This window comes from Ranitomeya imitator, chromosome 5 (genome assembly GCF_032444005.1).
Source record: "Ranitomeya imitator isolate aRanImi1 chromosome 5, aRanImi1.pri, whole genome shotgun sequence".
Classification (NCBI taxonomy): Eukaryota; Metazoa; Chordata; class Amphibia; order Anura; family Dendrobatidae; genus Ranitomeya; species Ranitomeya imitator.
In genome coordinates, this window is record NC_091286.1 from 296,092,905 (window position 1) to 296,109,544 (window position 16,640).

A 16,640-nucleotide genomic window follows, 5' to 3' on the forward strand; every position below is an offset into this window, starting at 1 on the left:
TATGAGTATCCTTGGTATTCAAAGAAGATAGAAAATCGTGATGGTTGAAGTTTTATCCAAAATAGTTCATAAATAATGAGTGACAATCCTAACACATGATGTAAATAGGTACAAAATAAAACCAGAAATAATAATTACAGTTCAGATTCAAAGAAAACTTACAAACATCTGTTGGACATAGTAAAGAGGTGAAGTGGTGAATCAGTGTTGATAAGAAATTTCTATGTGCACTGTAAAGGTAAGATAAATTAAACATTAGTGACCATCATACAAAAGAGCCAAATATATGTAAATATGAGAAAAGAGAAATGGGTAACATGAATACAGAGAGGAAGAGGTAGTAAAAGGGCACAAAGGAGAAGACAAGACAAGAAAAGATAAGAGGATGACTTCTCTATGTCATCCACACATCCCTGCCCTCTAGTGACACAGGTATATGCTAGTCTCAACTCTGTCTTTACATTAACATTTTAGCACTGCCCACCCCTGAATCACGCTCTACCTGCCCCGTGCCCCAGAAACGGGCTCAACCCAAAAGTTTCCAATGGGATTTTGGACAGTGGGACTCCCAAAGTCCTGAAAGGATGTTATTTGTCAGGTTCCCGTAGCCACAGTAGATGTCGGAAGTTGTAGAGGAGTGTATGAGAAGAGTGGCTGGCAAGCCCAAAGAGAGCCGCCTTTGAGGAGCAGTGCACAGATGGCCGGGTCATAGACTTTAATTTTGTCAAGGGGTACAGCAGGGAACTGTAGACGAGCTCTATATGATCCGGGAGATGGTGAAGCAGAAAATATTGCCCTTTCGTCTCCACGGCTTGTATATTGGAGAGAAAGTGCATTTCTGCAAGGTGTAGTGCAGGAAGGGCTGGTACGCAGTAGGGGTCAGCCTCCATGCTTGGCGCCAAAACTACCCCAGTGGCCAGTACAGATACCAACATTTGCCTGATGGGCAATGCTTCTGCACAAGTCTTTGTTTCAGGAAAGGGACTAGTTTGCTCAAGAACGACCAGGGAAGACAAGGTCAAATGGACCAGTCATGGAGGATCGACCATCCTCAATTTCCTGACACCTGGGTATCTTGGAAAAAGGAGACAAAGTGAGTGGACATTTTCATATTTACTCAGGTTTTCCTCTGATCTTGTTTTTTTTCTTCTTCCAAAATGGCAGAAGTTTCAGAGGCCATTTTCTAATTGATGGGTCAGCTGAACGCAGTAGGACTCTGTGGAGTTGTTTCAGTGTTTCCAATTGCTATATGGGATCTATTGCTCCACTCACAAGGGACATGGACACTCTAAGCTGGGGTAACCAAGCCTAAGTGACCTACAGTTACCCACCGACGAGGATGTCATACACGGGAGAAGAACAGAGTGGTTTGGACTGTTTCTTTTAAATTCTTAATGTGTGATGTTTGTTCTATTTTGTCTACAGAATTATATGGTCCGGGACAACTTTTTTTTTGCTGTGGTGGCATGTAGGGGGGTAGAAGAAGATGTCTGCTCAAGAAAAGTTAATGTGGACAGTGATGAAAATGAATGTTTTAGTGTTACATGTTTTATAAAGTTTGGCATTTTATTCTTATGGCCTGTTGGTGTCTTGGTTTTCTGGAGGTTCTACCTCAAGGCCATTCTTGAGGATTGGGGAGATATGTCTACTAGAGGAACCAATACAAAGTATAGGTATATAGTTTACATCACTCAGGGTAGTATATAGTTAACAGCTTGGAATTAGCCCACATATTGGGAGGGGTTATATCAGATAAGAAGAGAAAGCCCTTCCTGCTTCTAGGCAGTCAAGGAGAGAGTTCAGTCAAGGTCAGAGGAAGTACTAGACAGTGACAGTGTTCAACAGGTTCCAAAACAGTGATACAGCAGAGGCGAAGGAGTCCTTTAAGTGCCAAATCTCCAAATAGTAGGAGGACACATATGAAGCCTCAGGAAGATCCTGGGGCAGTCTCGAGCCTAGGGCTTGGAAGAGGCATTGGGTGTTTAAGTCTCTGTTTCCACTAGGAGGAAGATGCTGAACGGGTCCCAGTGAGAAGGAAAGATGGTGGGTCTCAGGGATTCTGTTATACCAGATGGAAGGTCACTGGTACCAAAAGAAGCTGTTGAGGTGGGGCCAGATTGGGCAAAATGGAGTCAAAGACTGATCGTACACTGGACAAAGGGAATATCATCTGGAGTGGATTCTGTCTCATCTGGAGTGGATTCTGGCTCACCCTGTCTGCCGCAGCCGCATGTTTTTGAATTTCACAGTAAAATCGAACCTGTTGAACTGGATCTAAGGTCTCCTGTCATGTGTGCAATTGAATCCAGACCCACAGAGAGGGAGGTAACAAGGACTCCCGAACTACAGGTGAGTACAGAATGAATTCCACAGCACATCACACTCACATCTCATTACTGTTTAGAAGAAGAGTTTCAGGGCAAAGTGAACTCAGTTCCAGCCCACAGCAACCAGCGTTGGCCTCCTTATTCAACCTGGATAGAGTAAATCATCTGAAGAAACTGCACTGATGTGTGAGTATACAATACAGCAAACATTGTACCACTTATATACATTGTCAAAAAGAAAATAAAATAATATTTTATACTTATGAAAAAAATAATGGATGTGTCCAGGTTTTGTTTTTTAATTCTGCAATAATATTTACATCATATATTATGTCCCTGACCTTGGTATGGTATCCGATACTGAGATCACATCCTTCCCCACACAGGATAGCTGATTTAATCAGCTGTCATATGCCTTTAACAGCCACTGGTGGAACTGAGCTCCACCCGCAGTTGTTAACCAGTTTAATCCCGCTATCAATCTCTGACAGCGGGACTTAACATGCTCCGCCCAGAAGAGCATCATTCTGGCCGCCCATCGATGCCCCTGTTACTTGACGGCAGGGAGGCAATGAGTTGTCATGACAGCCGGGGGTCTGAAGTCAGGGGTATTGAAGCATTGCTATGTATAGCACAGGTAACCAGATGATCCCAGCTTCAAATCTCCTACTGAGACTATTCAATACAGTAAAAAGTGAAAAAAAGTTTAAAAAAAATAGGCTACAAATTTAAAAACCCACAAAAGTCCAACTCACCCGCCTTTTGCCCCATTCAAAATAAAACAGTTAAAAAATATGCACATAATTGGCATTGCTACATTCAGAAATGTCCGATCTATCAAAATATAAAGTAAATTCATCAGATTGGTAAAAGGCATAATGAGAAAAAACTCAAAAAGCCAGAATTACATTTTTTTTGCTTAACAAAACATTACAATAAAATATAAAAAGAGGCGATTAAAATATCATAGCTACTCCTAAATGTTATATATAAAAACATTAGCTCAGGGTGCAAAAAAATAAGCCCTTACCCAGCTACAGATACTGAAAAATGAAAACTCTACTGGTTTCGGAAAATATCGAAAACCTATTCTTCATACAAATTTAGTTATTTTTTCACCACCTAAATAAAAAATAAACTATACAAGTTTGGCATCTGCATACTCGTACTGAACTGGGGAATCATATTGCCAGGTCAGTTTAACCATATAGTGAACATCGTAATTAAAAACCCCCAAAACAATTGTGGAATCAATGGTGCCATTCAAAAGTACAACTCATGCTGCAAAAAAACAAGCCCTCAAACGGCTATGGTGATGGAAAAATAAAAACGTTATGGCTCTTGGAAGAAGAGGAGAAAAAAATAAAACAAACAAAAAATGTCCATGGCATGAAGGAACTAAGGATAATATATGCATTAATAAAAATACAAAATGTAATAAATGTGTAAAAATATGCAGTGTGCTCATATAAAATATTAAGTTTTGTTAATATATTTTTTTTTAACCCAATAGAATTTTATGAGCATGAAAGAAAGCAAATTTTTGGACAACTCGGATGGCGTTTTCTTATCAATACGATCCTTCAAAGACTAATTTGTTTGCATTCCGCAGGCTTTAAGTAAAGGATGGCTAAATCATACAGTACAAAATCAGTGTAATGTTAAAAGCCCTATCATTTAACCTCCAGAAAGACCACTACTGACATCTAGTGCTGGAAAAGCAATAAGGGAAATTGTGTTAGATTATATTCACATGGAGCTTTCTGGCTGAAAAATCCATGTAATTAAAAAACAATTCTTTAAAAATGCTATTTTGGTGTGTTTTTTTCTGTTTATGTAGATTCAGTGGTAAAATTTGAAGCTTATTTGTTAGGGTGGGCGGAATGCACTAAATAAATTATGATACTGAAGTGCGTTCGCCATCCGGCGTCCACCGTGCAGAGATGGTACACGGCAGCTAAGAGGACAATGGAGAGACTTGCAGTGAGCATAATAGACTCGCAATGAGTTAACGTCACTCAGTGGAGTAGCATGTGGCTGTGCCAATTGTACACAGGGACAGAAAAGGAACTCTGCTATGAGACCGTGTTTATCGGCACACGAGCGCAGAGTGAATATGGGGCTAAACAAGTACACTGTTAGCCCCACTGGGGCAGTGGACTCCAAGCACTCACAGAACTCCTCTCTGGAGGGGCCGGAATTCTAAAGGCACTAGCGCCTGCCCTGAATTCAACCACACAAACTCCTCTCTGGAGAAGCCAGAATTCTAAAGGCACTGAGCCTGCCTTGAGCACGTACAGCTGAGTCCACACTACTGTTAGGCTCCTCAGACACACCAAACATAAATGATCTTAGCGCTCCGACGGGCACACCAAAGATCCTTATAGTTTCTGTCAATCTGACAGGACCTTGCTCACCGACCAATCCGGAGCCGGAACAGGACCTGAGCATGTGACAGGCGACCACCAAAGAGAAGTCGACCCAGGAGCATGCCCTGTTGAGCGAAACCTGGACTTAGTCTCAGGAGTGACTGCTCACCACTGAGTAGTTACTATAGCTGAACCTGGAGAGAGTGCACAGCCTGAGTCTGAGCAAGATGCAGAGACCGATGTCTTTTCTCAGGAGCATACTTTGCAGTTGAGACTGAATGGGGGACCACAGAAGAAGACAAGGCTTGGGATCTATCCTGTGCAGAGGGAGAATCTTGGTGCCTAACATTATTTCTGAAACAGAGACTCCTCAGGAATTAATATGCTGCTTTTTTATGCTGACAAAACCAAATGAGCAAAAACAGCACCATGTGCACTGCAGACTTTTTCCCCCATTGACATCAATAAGAAGCTTATTAAGGCTGTGTTCTCACGATGAGTTTTTGATGCTGCATATTTTTGCTGAGTCAAAAAAACAATGTCTCACATTTCCAAAGTGGATGAGATTATTGAAATCTCACGCCTACTGTGCTTTTTTGAACTGGCATTTTCCCATGCTCCAGAGTTCAGCGCCGGTCAGGCTGTGAAGGAGTGCAGCTTCAGTGGCAGCACCGCTAGTCACTGAAGCTGTGCTGGCAGCATTTCATTCATTCATCAGTGGTTTTCAGCCGGGGCGGTCGCATCTTGACTCCATCCTGGTTCAAAACTGTGTATACCCCAGATATGAATAACGGCATGGGACACACCTATGGACAGGTATGTTATATTGTTTGTTTATTATTTTACTTTTATTACAGCAGATTGAGGGCATCACATGGATTAGGAGTAACAATAAAATGGTAAAACTGTGCTGTGTTTCATTTCATTAAAAGACTTTATTCTGGCTGTGTCTTTATTTAACATGTACCAACTATAGGATTAGTAATGGATAGGTATCTTATTGACACCTCTCCATTACTAAGCCATGGGCTTGAAGTCACCATACAATACAAAGGTGACATCAACCCCCCCAACTATTACCCCACTTGCCAACGCTACAGGGCAAGTGGGAATAGCGAGGCTAAGTGCCGGAATTGGCGCGTCTTAGAGATACGCCTTTTCAGGGGTGGCTGTGTGCTGATGTTTTTAGCCAGGGGGGGGGGCAGTATCCATGGCCCCTTCCTAGGCTATTGATATCAGCCCACAGCTGTCTACATAGCCTTTGCTGATTATTAATTATGGGGGAACACTGCATCATATTTTGGGGGGTCCCCCATTTTAATAGCCAGTGTAGGCTAAGTATACAGCTGTGAACTGATATTAATAGCCTGGGAAGCTCCATGGTTATTACCCCTTTCCCAGGCTATAAACATCTGCCCCAAGTTGCTGGCTTACCCTCTGCTGGTTTTGAAAATTGTGCGGAAGCCCACACCATTTTTTCCAATAAATAATCATTTAATAGTTAAATACATGCCCAGTAATTTGCACACACACTGTACTAATTGTATTTGCCACTGACACCTATATATCTACCTATTCTGCATCTATTTACTGTTTGTAATCCATGTCTTCCATCCTGTCGGCTCCTGCAGTGATTTTACAGAAGCTGACAAATGAATTACCGGCTAGTCTTCCATCTCTCTATGAAATATAAAGAATATATATATATATATAATATATATTTTATAGATATATACACAGTACATCTATTCTATGTGTATATATCTATTCTATCTATTCTAACCTTCCAGTGTGATTTTACTGTACGCGCACAGGAATTGCTGGATTTTCTTCTATCTATCAAATATATATATATATATATGTGTGTGTGTGTGTTTTGATGAATATTTCTTTTGAAAATGATGTGTAAATGACATAGAGAACTGCTGTATATAAAAGCTCATGTTAAAATCGCATTGCAATCGGATAGCAATCGCAAAGCACTCGGATGTAAATCGGATGCTAGGTGTGAAAATCGCATTGTACTCACATGGCACTCATCTGTTTTTTCGGTCCAGATTACAGACCTTTTTTTACTCACATATGGGTATGAGCCCTTTGAATGAGCTCACTGCAGAATAGGTAAAATGGAAATCTGTCAATCTGCGATAGGCCGGGATCAGACGAGCATATGGCATGAGTAGTGTATAATTCATAGGTTTCGTCAAACTCAATCTGACAGGTGCCCCGCCCCTATCAAAGTGTATCAAAGTGTGTAACCCCTCCCCTCCTCCTGTCAGCCAGCTGTCCCTGAGGCTGGCTGATTTCCCCTTTTGATATTGTTTGATATACTTTAATTTGTTGTAGTTTTGATATTATTCCTCGTATTTTGTTTTTATACGTAGTCCGAGTTTGATTCTGTAAGCTGTGTTTTGAGAACTTATATAACACATGTTTATAATTATAGCCTAGTCGTGTATTTATTTTACACGTAGTTTATAACACCTTTCTCATTTGTTTTATATTAGATTTTACACGTAGCCCGAGTTTGATTCTGCAAGCTGTGTTTTATTCAGTGTATTCATATAGTGGAGAACTTAAAGCTGTCTATTTGTTTTTGTAAATGGTGAACACTAACTAAATGGTGAACATTACCTAAATGTTTAGGTTAACTGCGGTTCAGAGGTTTATAACACCTAGGTCAATTGTTGTTGTATTTGCGTACCCAATAAATGTTTATTTTCACAAGCAGAAGAGGCAGCTTTTCTGTTTGTACATGTATTGTACCTGAAGGTTATTGCAGGTCATGTGCCCAGGCATTGGTTTTTATAACGCCGAATGTTTGATATTTGCTTTCTCTTTTTTTGTGTCCTGAAGATGGCATCTGAGAAGTTGTTTAGATGTTATCTGTGGGGCATTGTAAGCTGTGTTTATTCACAGTGTAGCAGATTTTCTCCTTGTGGCTGCCTTATATACACAATATATATATATATATATATATATATAATATGCCACAATGTTACAACACAAGCAAGTAAGAAGCGGTATTTTATACGAATATAAATTTTATTTCTCACAATAAAACAACAGCTCAAATTTTAAGTTAGCTAACAGCATGATGCTGACAAATGCATCTTTGCGGTATCTGATAATGACACGATGAACATTAATTCTGCATTATTTTATCACATGATGAAAATAGCCATTTTATATTGAATTACTGCAGATCGCCGGCATGACTGAGTGTAATATTGCACTCAATACTGTGCAAAGGGTCTGAATACTTATGTCCGTGTGATATTTCAGTTTTTCTTTTTAATAAATTCGCAAAAAAAAATCTACATTTCTGTTTTGTTCAGGCATGATGGCGTGCAGAGTGTACATTAATATATATATCTCAGAATGCAACTGAATAGTAATGCTAATTAGTCCATATAAATAGAAAATTATGTAGAAACCCAAAGTTTTGATAAGTGTATGAAAATACACCAATATTAACTATTTTCGCCCGCATTTTATATAAAATCTGCATAAAAAAATCTTCTTGGCTGCACCAAAACACGTAAGAAACAAATGTACAACTTTTAGCGCTGCCGCATCCGCAGATATTATTCCAGCGTTCTTTAATTCTACATTATTTTATCACACATTAATTTCATAACTTTTATATGATATTTATAACACAGTCTCATTTATAAGGGATTTATAACACAATATTGTAAAATCATTTATTGGTTCGCGGCCTTACTAATATCCTTTGAAAATAAATTCAGCATTATTATTCCATGCTGTGACATTTTTATTCTGCAGCAACCTGTTTAGTAAAAATTCAGCATTCTTTTTATATCTTTGGTTTATATTATATTAGCTTTTTGTCATAGGTCAGGGATTTTTTGCACTTTATTAATATGCGGTTATTAGTCATTTAGGACTTATGTTATCATGTTTTTGCACTTTATTAATATGCTGACCACATAGGTCAGGGATTTTTGCACTTTATTAATATGCGGGCCACATAGGTCAGTGATTTTTGCACTTTATTAATATGCTGTACACATATAGTATTTTTGATATCTCAAAAGGGTGTGACACATTCACATATATTATTCCAGCTTTCTTTAATTCTACATTATTTTAGCACATATTAATTTTACAGGGGCCTGTGCTGTCTATAATTTGACTCCTTTTTATTCAAAGACATCTAACATATACAGACTTTTAATGTTTTTGTGTAAAATCGCGGGCAGACAGGCACGAACACACACACACACACACGCACAAAACACATACAACACACACAAGAAATAGATATTTAGGACTTATTTATGATTAATATGCGATTATTAGTCATTTAGGACTTATGTTATCATGTTTTTGCACTTTATTAATATGCTGACCACATAGGTCAGGCACGAACACACACACACAACACAGAACTCACACACAACAAACACACAACATACAAAACACACACACAACACATACAACACACACGACAAACATACACACACACACAACATACAGAACACATACAACACATGCGACACACACACACAAACAACACACACACAACAAATACACATGATTTTTTGCACTTTATTAATATGCGGGCCACATAGGTCAGTGATTTTTGCACTTCATAGGTCAGGGATTTTTTTGCACTTTATTAATATGCGGTTATTAGTCATTTAGGACTTATGTTATCATGTTTTTGCACTTTATTAATATGCTGACCACATAGGTCAGGGATTTTTTGCACTTTATTAATATGCGGTTATTAGTCATTTAGGACTTATGTTATCATGTTTTTGCACTTTATTAATATGCTGACCACATAGGTCAGGGATTTTTGCACTTTATTAATATGCGGTCCACATAGGTCAGTGATTTTTCCACTTTATTAATATGGTGTACACATATAGTATTTTTGATATCTCAAAAGGGTGTGACACATTCCCATATATTATTCCAGCTTTCTTTAATTCTACATTATTTTAGCACATATTAATTTTACAGGGGCCTGTGCTGTCTATAATTTGACTCCTTTTTATTCAAAGACATCTAACATATACAGACTTTTAATGTTTTTGTGTAAAATCGCGGGCAGACAGGCACGAACACACACACACACACACACAACACATACAACACACACAAGAAATAGACATTTAGGACTTATTTATGATTAATATGCGATTATTAGTCATTTAGGACTTATGTTATCATGTTTTTGCACTTTATTAATATGCGGTTATTAGTCATTTAGGACTTATGTTATCATGTTTTTGCACTTTATTAGCATAATCAATTACTTATCACGGCCACTAGATGGCATAATATCATATTAATTATACATTGGGGTATACTTTTGAAAACTTACAAATTCATTGGAAATTTTTAAACCATTATTGCTTAGGCAAATACAGAATATAAAAAGTAAAAACATTAAATAGTACAAAAATGTTTTATTGTCAGAACTAATTGGAAATAAAGAACACATTTTAAGCTAACCGCACTCACTTTACACAATCAGAAAAAAGGAAACACACTTTAAGTTAGCTAACAGCATGATGCCGACAAATGCATCTTTGCGGAATCTGAACACAACACATACAACACACACGACAAGCATACACACACAACATACAGAGCACATACAACACATGCGACACACACAACGAACACACATAACATACAAAACACACACATCACATACAACACACACGACAAGCATACACACACAACATACAGAACACATACAACACATGCGACACACACACAACACACACAACAAATACACATGATTTTTTGCACTTTATTAATATGCTGTTCACATATAGTATTTTTGATATCTCTTATTTCCCTGGTGTAAAATCTCGTTGATGGCTTACAAAGACATTTCAATACTATAAAAATTCTTACAGAATATAAAAATGGTTTACTGGCAGTACTATACTGCGACTGGCTTATTTTTGTACAAATTCAGGCTGTTTGCTGATCCCCTTTCTGTATTTGCAAACCGTGCAATATATCTTTATAGAAATAACACTTCTGCACCCACGGGCGCTTCTCAGCCAATCAGGCATCCGGTACGCATCAGGCACTGTGAAATAATGCAAAAATACAGCTGTGTGCGGCTGGCTGCAGCAACATTTTGCTATTATAAGTTTATGGTTTGTAAAGAACACGCATCACATACAGAACTCACACACACACACACACACACAACACACAACACGCACATATGAAAAATGACAATCATTGTATGTGATTTAAAAGACTTTAGTTAGATTTATCAGGGGTGATTTAGTTTGAAAGCACGCAGTTCCGCGGTAATGGCAGGTGTTGGACATGCATTTAACAGTCTTTCATATGTATCGCAGAAAGATTTTAGTCCCATCTGTGCGAGTTTGCTTTGAGCGTACTGCGCAGACATGTCAGTAAACATTTTGACATGGGCAGCATCCCACGAAGGACGACATGTGTAAGGTGTATGTACAGCAACTTTCTGCTTTCTATCTACACGGCGCCGGGATACGGCGCGTTTCTTTAGAGGTAATACAGGGGCAAAAACGCTAGAAGAGCCTGCAAGAGCAGTATCTGCAGATTGCACAGTCTGGCACACAGGTATATTGAGGGGCTCTATGGGTGACTACATACCCTCGGAGAGCTGTTCAATTTCTCTGTTTTCAGGAGTAACTTGTGGTATGGCGTCTGGGCTATTGGAGGGCCGTGTTATGCGGGTCCTACCGTTCTGCGCTGCCCGTTTCTCTCTTGAAACGTGCGTATATTTCTGATGTGAAATCTTGGGGCTTGGATTCCCGGGTTGTTTTGGTGCCGCGGAGCATTCATCACGATCCACAACACAGATGGGCGAAAGAGATGTTGCGCGCACCGCCGTATTAGCTCTTTGCGGTTGATTCTCTGCAGCGCCGTAATTACGCCGGTGCAAAACTCGTTGCTGAAGAGGCGACGTATCTAAAAGAAAAGATACAAGTGGCGGTTAGCCGCGAAACGGATCAAAATTGGAAAAGCTAAACGGCGACGCATAGCTATGATACTGCGTAATATTTGAAAAGTTAACGGGGTCAGCTACCCATGAAATCATTGTAACAATATTTACATAAACATGTATAGAGCAGACCAGATATATACTTACAAGCATGAAGCGGGAATTGTTCCATAACAGCTCCTGATTTAACGGGCGGCGCAATGCTCAAACTCGCAGAGGCGGGAATATTCTCTTTTTCAAGCTGTATTTTCCGGGCAACTAGATTAGCGGGTGTAAGTAAAAATATAACGATTAGCGAACATAGAATTGATTTTCTACACAAAACTGCAGCATTGAGCCGGTATATATATATATATATATATATATATATATATATATTTTTTTTTTTTTTTCAAAAATGAATTTTCTGACAGTTAGCTAGCAGCTGTAAGTAAATAAGAGCATTACACAAAAGTGAGAATCGCCTGTATTCCAGGTGAACAGATACCTTTTCTATTCTTGAAACACCTGCGTAACGAGCTGCCGCGTCTTTTAGGCGCATCGGGTGGCGATGAAATTGCAGGGTTCTTGACATCTATGATCTCCACGTCAGAACCCAGCGTATCGCATGGTTCGGGAACACACCAGTTTTCAGGCATATCGTGCGATGTCTCCGTGTCAGTATCTGTATGAGAAATTGCGCGTAGTTCGTGTTTACATACAAAGGATTAAAGCAACTGACGTAGTATAATATAGTTTTACGGCATAAACATATTTGCGGTGTAAATTAATATAGCAAGACTTATGCCGCTATATATTAATAATTCAGTATTATATTGGTGGCTACCGCTATTATCTATTGTATTACACAGATTAGAATGTAGAATGTTAGCCCGCAAGGCCTGGGTCCTCTGTATCAGTCCGTCATTGTTAGTTTATTTACTGTATGTGCTATTTGTAACGTGTATGTAACCCCGTCTCATGTACAGCGCCATGGAATCAGTGGTGCTATATAAATAAATAATAATAATATATATATTTAGCTTTCTTACATGTGATACATGAAAGATAAATATCTTTGTACCGTGTTACAATGAAATTTCTCCCTATCTAAAAGCAAAAAGGCGCGCCTAATTACCCATGATGAGGTGAAGAGCAGGGCCATTATCGGTTAGCGGCTCCACGGCTTCAATGCGCTCATAATTCTGTGTTATGAAATTATTGCGCCAATCGGGCGACATACACGGCTCTTAAATAAGAAAGAATGCGTGAATATATAATTAATATAAATTACTTATAATATAATGACTCAATCAGAATGAGTCAATACTCTGCACATTATACGCGTATAATACTGAGTTAATACATGCATTAATTGCATGTATGGTTGTGTTCTGGGTGTTAACAGAAGGCGTTCGGTGGGTCGTAACTGGGTGTGTTTCTGGGTGTTAACAGCTGGCTTGTTTTCTGACACTCAGGATAAATACAGCTGGCTGTACCACTATAGTACAGCAGACATCCACCAGAAGCCAGACTAGACTAAAAGAAGAACTATTCTAAATGTAAGTATATAAGACAGTTGGCTTATTATTCGCAATTGCTTAATTATATTTAACTATGCATCTCTAAAACCATAATAAAGGATGTTATTTGTTTAATAAGTTAGTGTTATACTGTCAGCTAGATGCATTGGCGGGGGCATAACCACCATTGCTATCTGACATGTGTTAGCAATTAGTCACGGGTGCCGTATAATGCGGATTCCCTGTAGGTGTGGTCACGGTGGGTGGTAATTTCTCTTTAAATACATGGATAGTTCCTCCAAGCTTGAGAAGCAGAATCTTAAACAACATTTTTCTGGGCCTCTGAACAGCGGCGCTACTCTCTGAAAAAGTAAGTGTTTAATGTAGGGCCTCTGAACAGCTGCGCTACTCTCTGAAAAAGTAAGTGTTACTGTTTTATTTGCGGCATAATATTATCATTGCCTGTAACGCATATTTTTGTAACGTAGTTTTAAACTGTATTTATTGGCGGAGCAGTTATAGATAAAACTTTTCCCCTATTTATTTAAGATGGACGCCCAATACCCTCGCGATCAATGCAGCCCCCTTCTTGCAAGCACACAACTAGGTATTATACGCGTATAATGTGCAGAGTATTGACTCATTCTGATTGAGTCATTATATTATAAGTAATTTATATTAATTATATATTCACGCATTCTTTCTTATTTAAGAGCCGTGTATGTCGCCCGATTGGCGCAATAATTTCATAACGCAGAATTATGAGCGCATTGAAGCCGTGGAGCTGCTAACCGATAATGGCCCTGCTCTTCACCTCATCATGGGTAATTAGGCGCGCCTTTTTGCTTTTAGATAGGGAGAAATTTCATTGTAACACGGTACAAAGATATTTATCTTTCATGTATCACATGTAAGAAAGCTAAATATATATATTATTATTATTATTATTTATTTATATAGCACCACTGATTCCATGGTGCTGTACATGAGACGGGGTTACATACACGTTACAAATAGCACATACAGTAAATAAACTAACAATGACGGACTGATACAGAGGACCCAGGCCTTGCGGGCTAACATTCTACATTCTAATCTGTGTAATACAATAGATAATAGCGGTAGCCACCAATATAATACTGAATTATTAATATATAGCGGCATAAGTCTTGCTATATTAATTTACACCGCAAATATGTTTATGCCGTAAAACTATATTATACTACGTCAGTTGCTTTAATCCTTTGTATGTAAACACGAACTACGCGCAATTTCTCATACAGATACTGACACGGAGACATCGCACGATATGCCTGAAAACTGGTGTGTTCCCGAACCATGCGATACGCTGGGTTCCGACGTGGAGATCATAGATGTCAAGAACCCTGCAATTTCATCGCCACCCGATGCGCCTAAAAGACGCGGCAGCTCGTTACGCAGGTGTTTCAAGAATAGAAAAGGTATCTGTTCACCTGGAATACAGGCGATTCTCACTTTTGTGTAATGCTCTTATTTACTTACAGCTGCTAGCTAACTGTCAGAAAATTCATTTTTGAAAATATATATATATATATATATATATATATATATATATATATATATATATATATACCGGCTCAATGCTGCAGTTTTGTGTAGAAAATCAATTCTATGTTCGCTAATCGTTATATTTTTACTTACACCCGCTAATCTAGTTGCCCGGAAAATACAGCTTGAAAAAGAATATATTCCCGCCTCTGCGAGTTTGAGCATTGCGCCGCCCGTTAAATCAGGAGCTGTTGTGGAACAATTCACGCTTCATACTTGTAAGTATATATCTGGTCTGCTCTATACATGTTTATGTAAATATTGTTACAATGATTTCATGGGTAGCTGACCCCGTTAACTTTTCAAATATTACGCAGTATCATAGCTATGCGTTTAGCTTTTCCAATTTTGATCCGTTTCGCGGCTAACCGCCACTTGTATCTTTTCTTTTAGATACGTCGCCTCTTCAGCAACGAGTTTTGCACCGGCGTAATTACGGCGCTGCAGAGAATCAACCGCAAAGAGCTAATACGGCGGTGCGCGCAACATCTCTTTCGCCCATCTGTGTTGTGGATCGTGATGAATGCTCCGTGGCACCAAAACAACCCGGGAATCCAAGCCCCAAGATTTCACATCAGAAATATACGCGCGTTTCAAGAGAGAAACGGGCAGCGCAGAACGCTAGGACCCGCATAACACGGCCCTCCAATAGCCCAGACGCCATACCACAAGTTACTCCTGAAAACAGAGAAATTGAACAGCTCTCCGAGGGTATGTGGTCACCCATAGAGCCCCTCAATATACCTGTGTGCCAGACTGTGCAATCTGCAGATACTGCTCTTGCAGGCTCTTCTAGCGTTTTTGCCCCTGTATTACCTCTAAAGAAACGCGCCGTATCCCGGCGCCGTGTAGATAGAAAGCAGAAAGTTGCTGTACATACACCTTACACATGTCGTCCTTCGTGGGATGCTGCCCATGTCAAAATGTTTACTGACATGTCTGCGCAGTACGCTCAAAGCAAACTCGCACAGATGGGACTAAAATCTTTCTGCGATACATACAGTGGGGCAAAAAAGTATTTAGTCAGTCAGCAATAGTGCAAGTTCCACCACTTAAAAAGATGAGAGGCGTCTGTAATTTACATTATAGGTAGACCTCAACTATGGGAGACAAACTGAGAAAAAAAAATCCAGAAAATCACATTGTCTGTTTTTTTAACATTTTATTTGCATATTATGGTGGAAAATAAGTATTTGGTCAGAAACAAAATTTCATCTCAATACTTTGTAATATATCCTTTGTTGGCAATGACAGAGGTCAAACGTTTTCTGTAAGTCTTCACAAGGTTGCCACACACTGTTGTTGGTATGTTGGCCCATTCCGCCATGCAGATCTCCTCTAGAGCAGTGATGTTTTTGGCTTTTCGCTTGGCAACACGGACTTTCAACTCCCTCCAAAGGTTTTCTATAGGGTTGAGATCTGGAGACTCGCTAGGCCACTCCAGGACCTTGAAATGCTTCTTACGAAGCCACTCCTTCGTTGCCCTGGCGGTGTGCTTTGGATCATTGTCATGTTGAAAGACCCAGCCACGTTTCATCTTCAATGCCCTTGCTGATGGAAGGAGGTTTGCACTCAAAATCTCACGATACATGGCCCCATTCATTCTTTCATGTACCCGGATCAGTCGTCCTGGCCCCTTTGCAGAGAAACAACCCCAAAGCATGATGTTTCCACCACCACGCTTTACAGTAGGTATGGTGTTTGATGGATGCAACTCGGTATTCTTTTTCCTCCAAACACGACAAGTTGTGTTTCTACCAAACAGTTCCAGTTTGGTTTCATCAGACCATAGGACATTCTCCCAAAACTCCTCTGGATCATCCAAATGCTCTCTAGCAAACTTCAGACGGGCCCGGACATGTAC

The 16,640-nt window shown here is 39.4% G+C and overlaps 2 long non-coding RNA genes across 2 annotated transcripts; one reads left to right on the plus strand and one right to left on the minus strand.

The window, feature by feature from the left end:
* Positions 1 to 11,885: 11,885 nt before the first annotated feature.
* Positions 11,886 to 12,858, minus strand: LOC138680685 (uncharacterized). Its single transcript, XR_011321728.1, has 3 exons — positions 12,805 to 12,858; positions 12,175 to 12,351; positions 11,886 to 11,945 (listed from the first exon to the last, which is right to left on the minus strand). It is a non-coding gene; the product is annotated as an uncharacterized lncRNA (long non-coding RNA).
* A 1,118-nt stretch (positions 12,859 to 13,976) lies between these two features.
* On the plus strand, positions 13,977 to 14,911 carry LOC138680686 (uncharacterized). Its single transcript, XR_011321729.1, has 3 exons — positions 13,977 to 14,013; positions 14,473 to 14,649; positions 14,884 to 14,911. It is a non-coding gene; the product is annotated as an uncharacterized lncRNA (long non-coding RNA).
* The last annotated feature ends 1,729 nt before the right edge of the window (positions 14,912 to 16,640 follow it).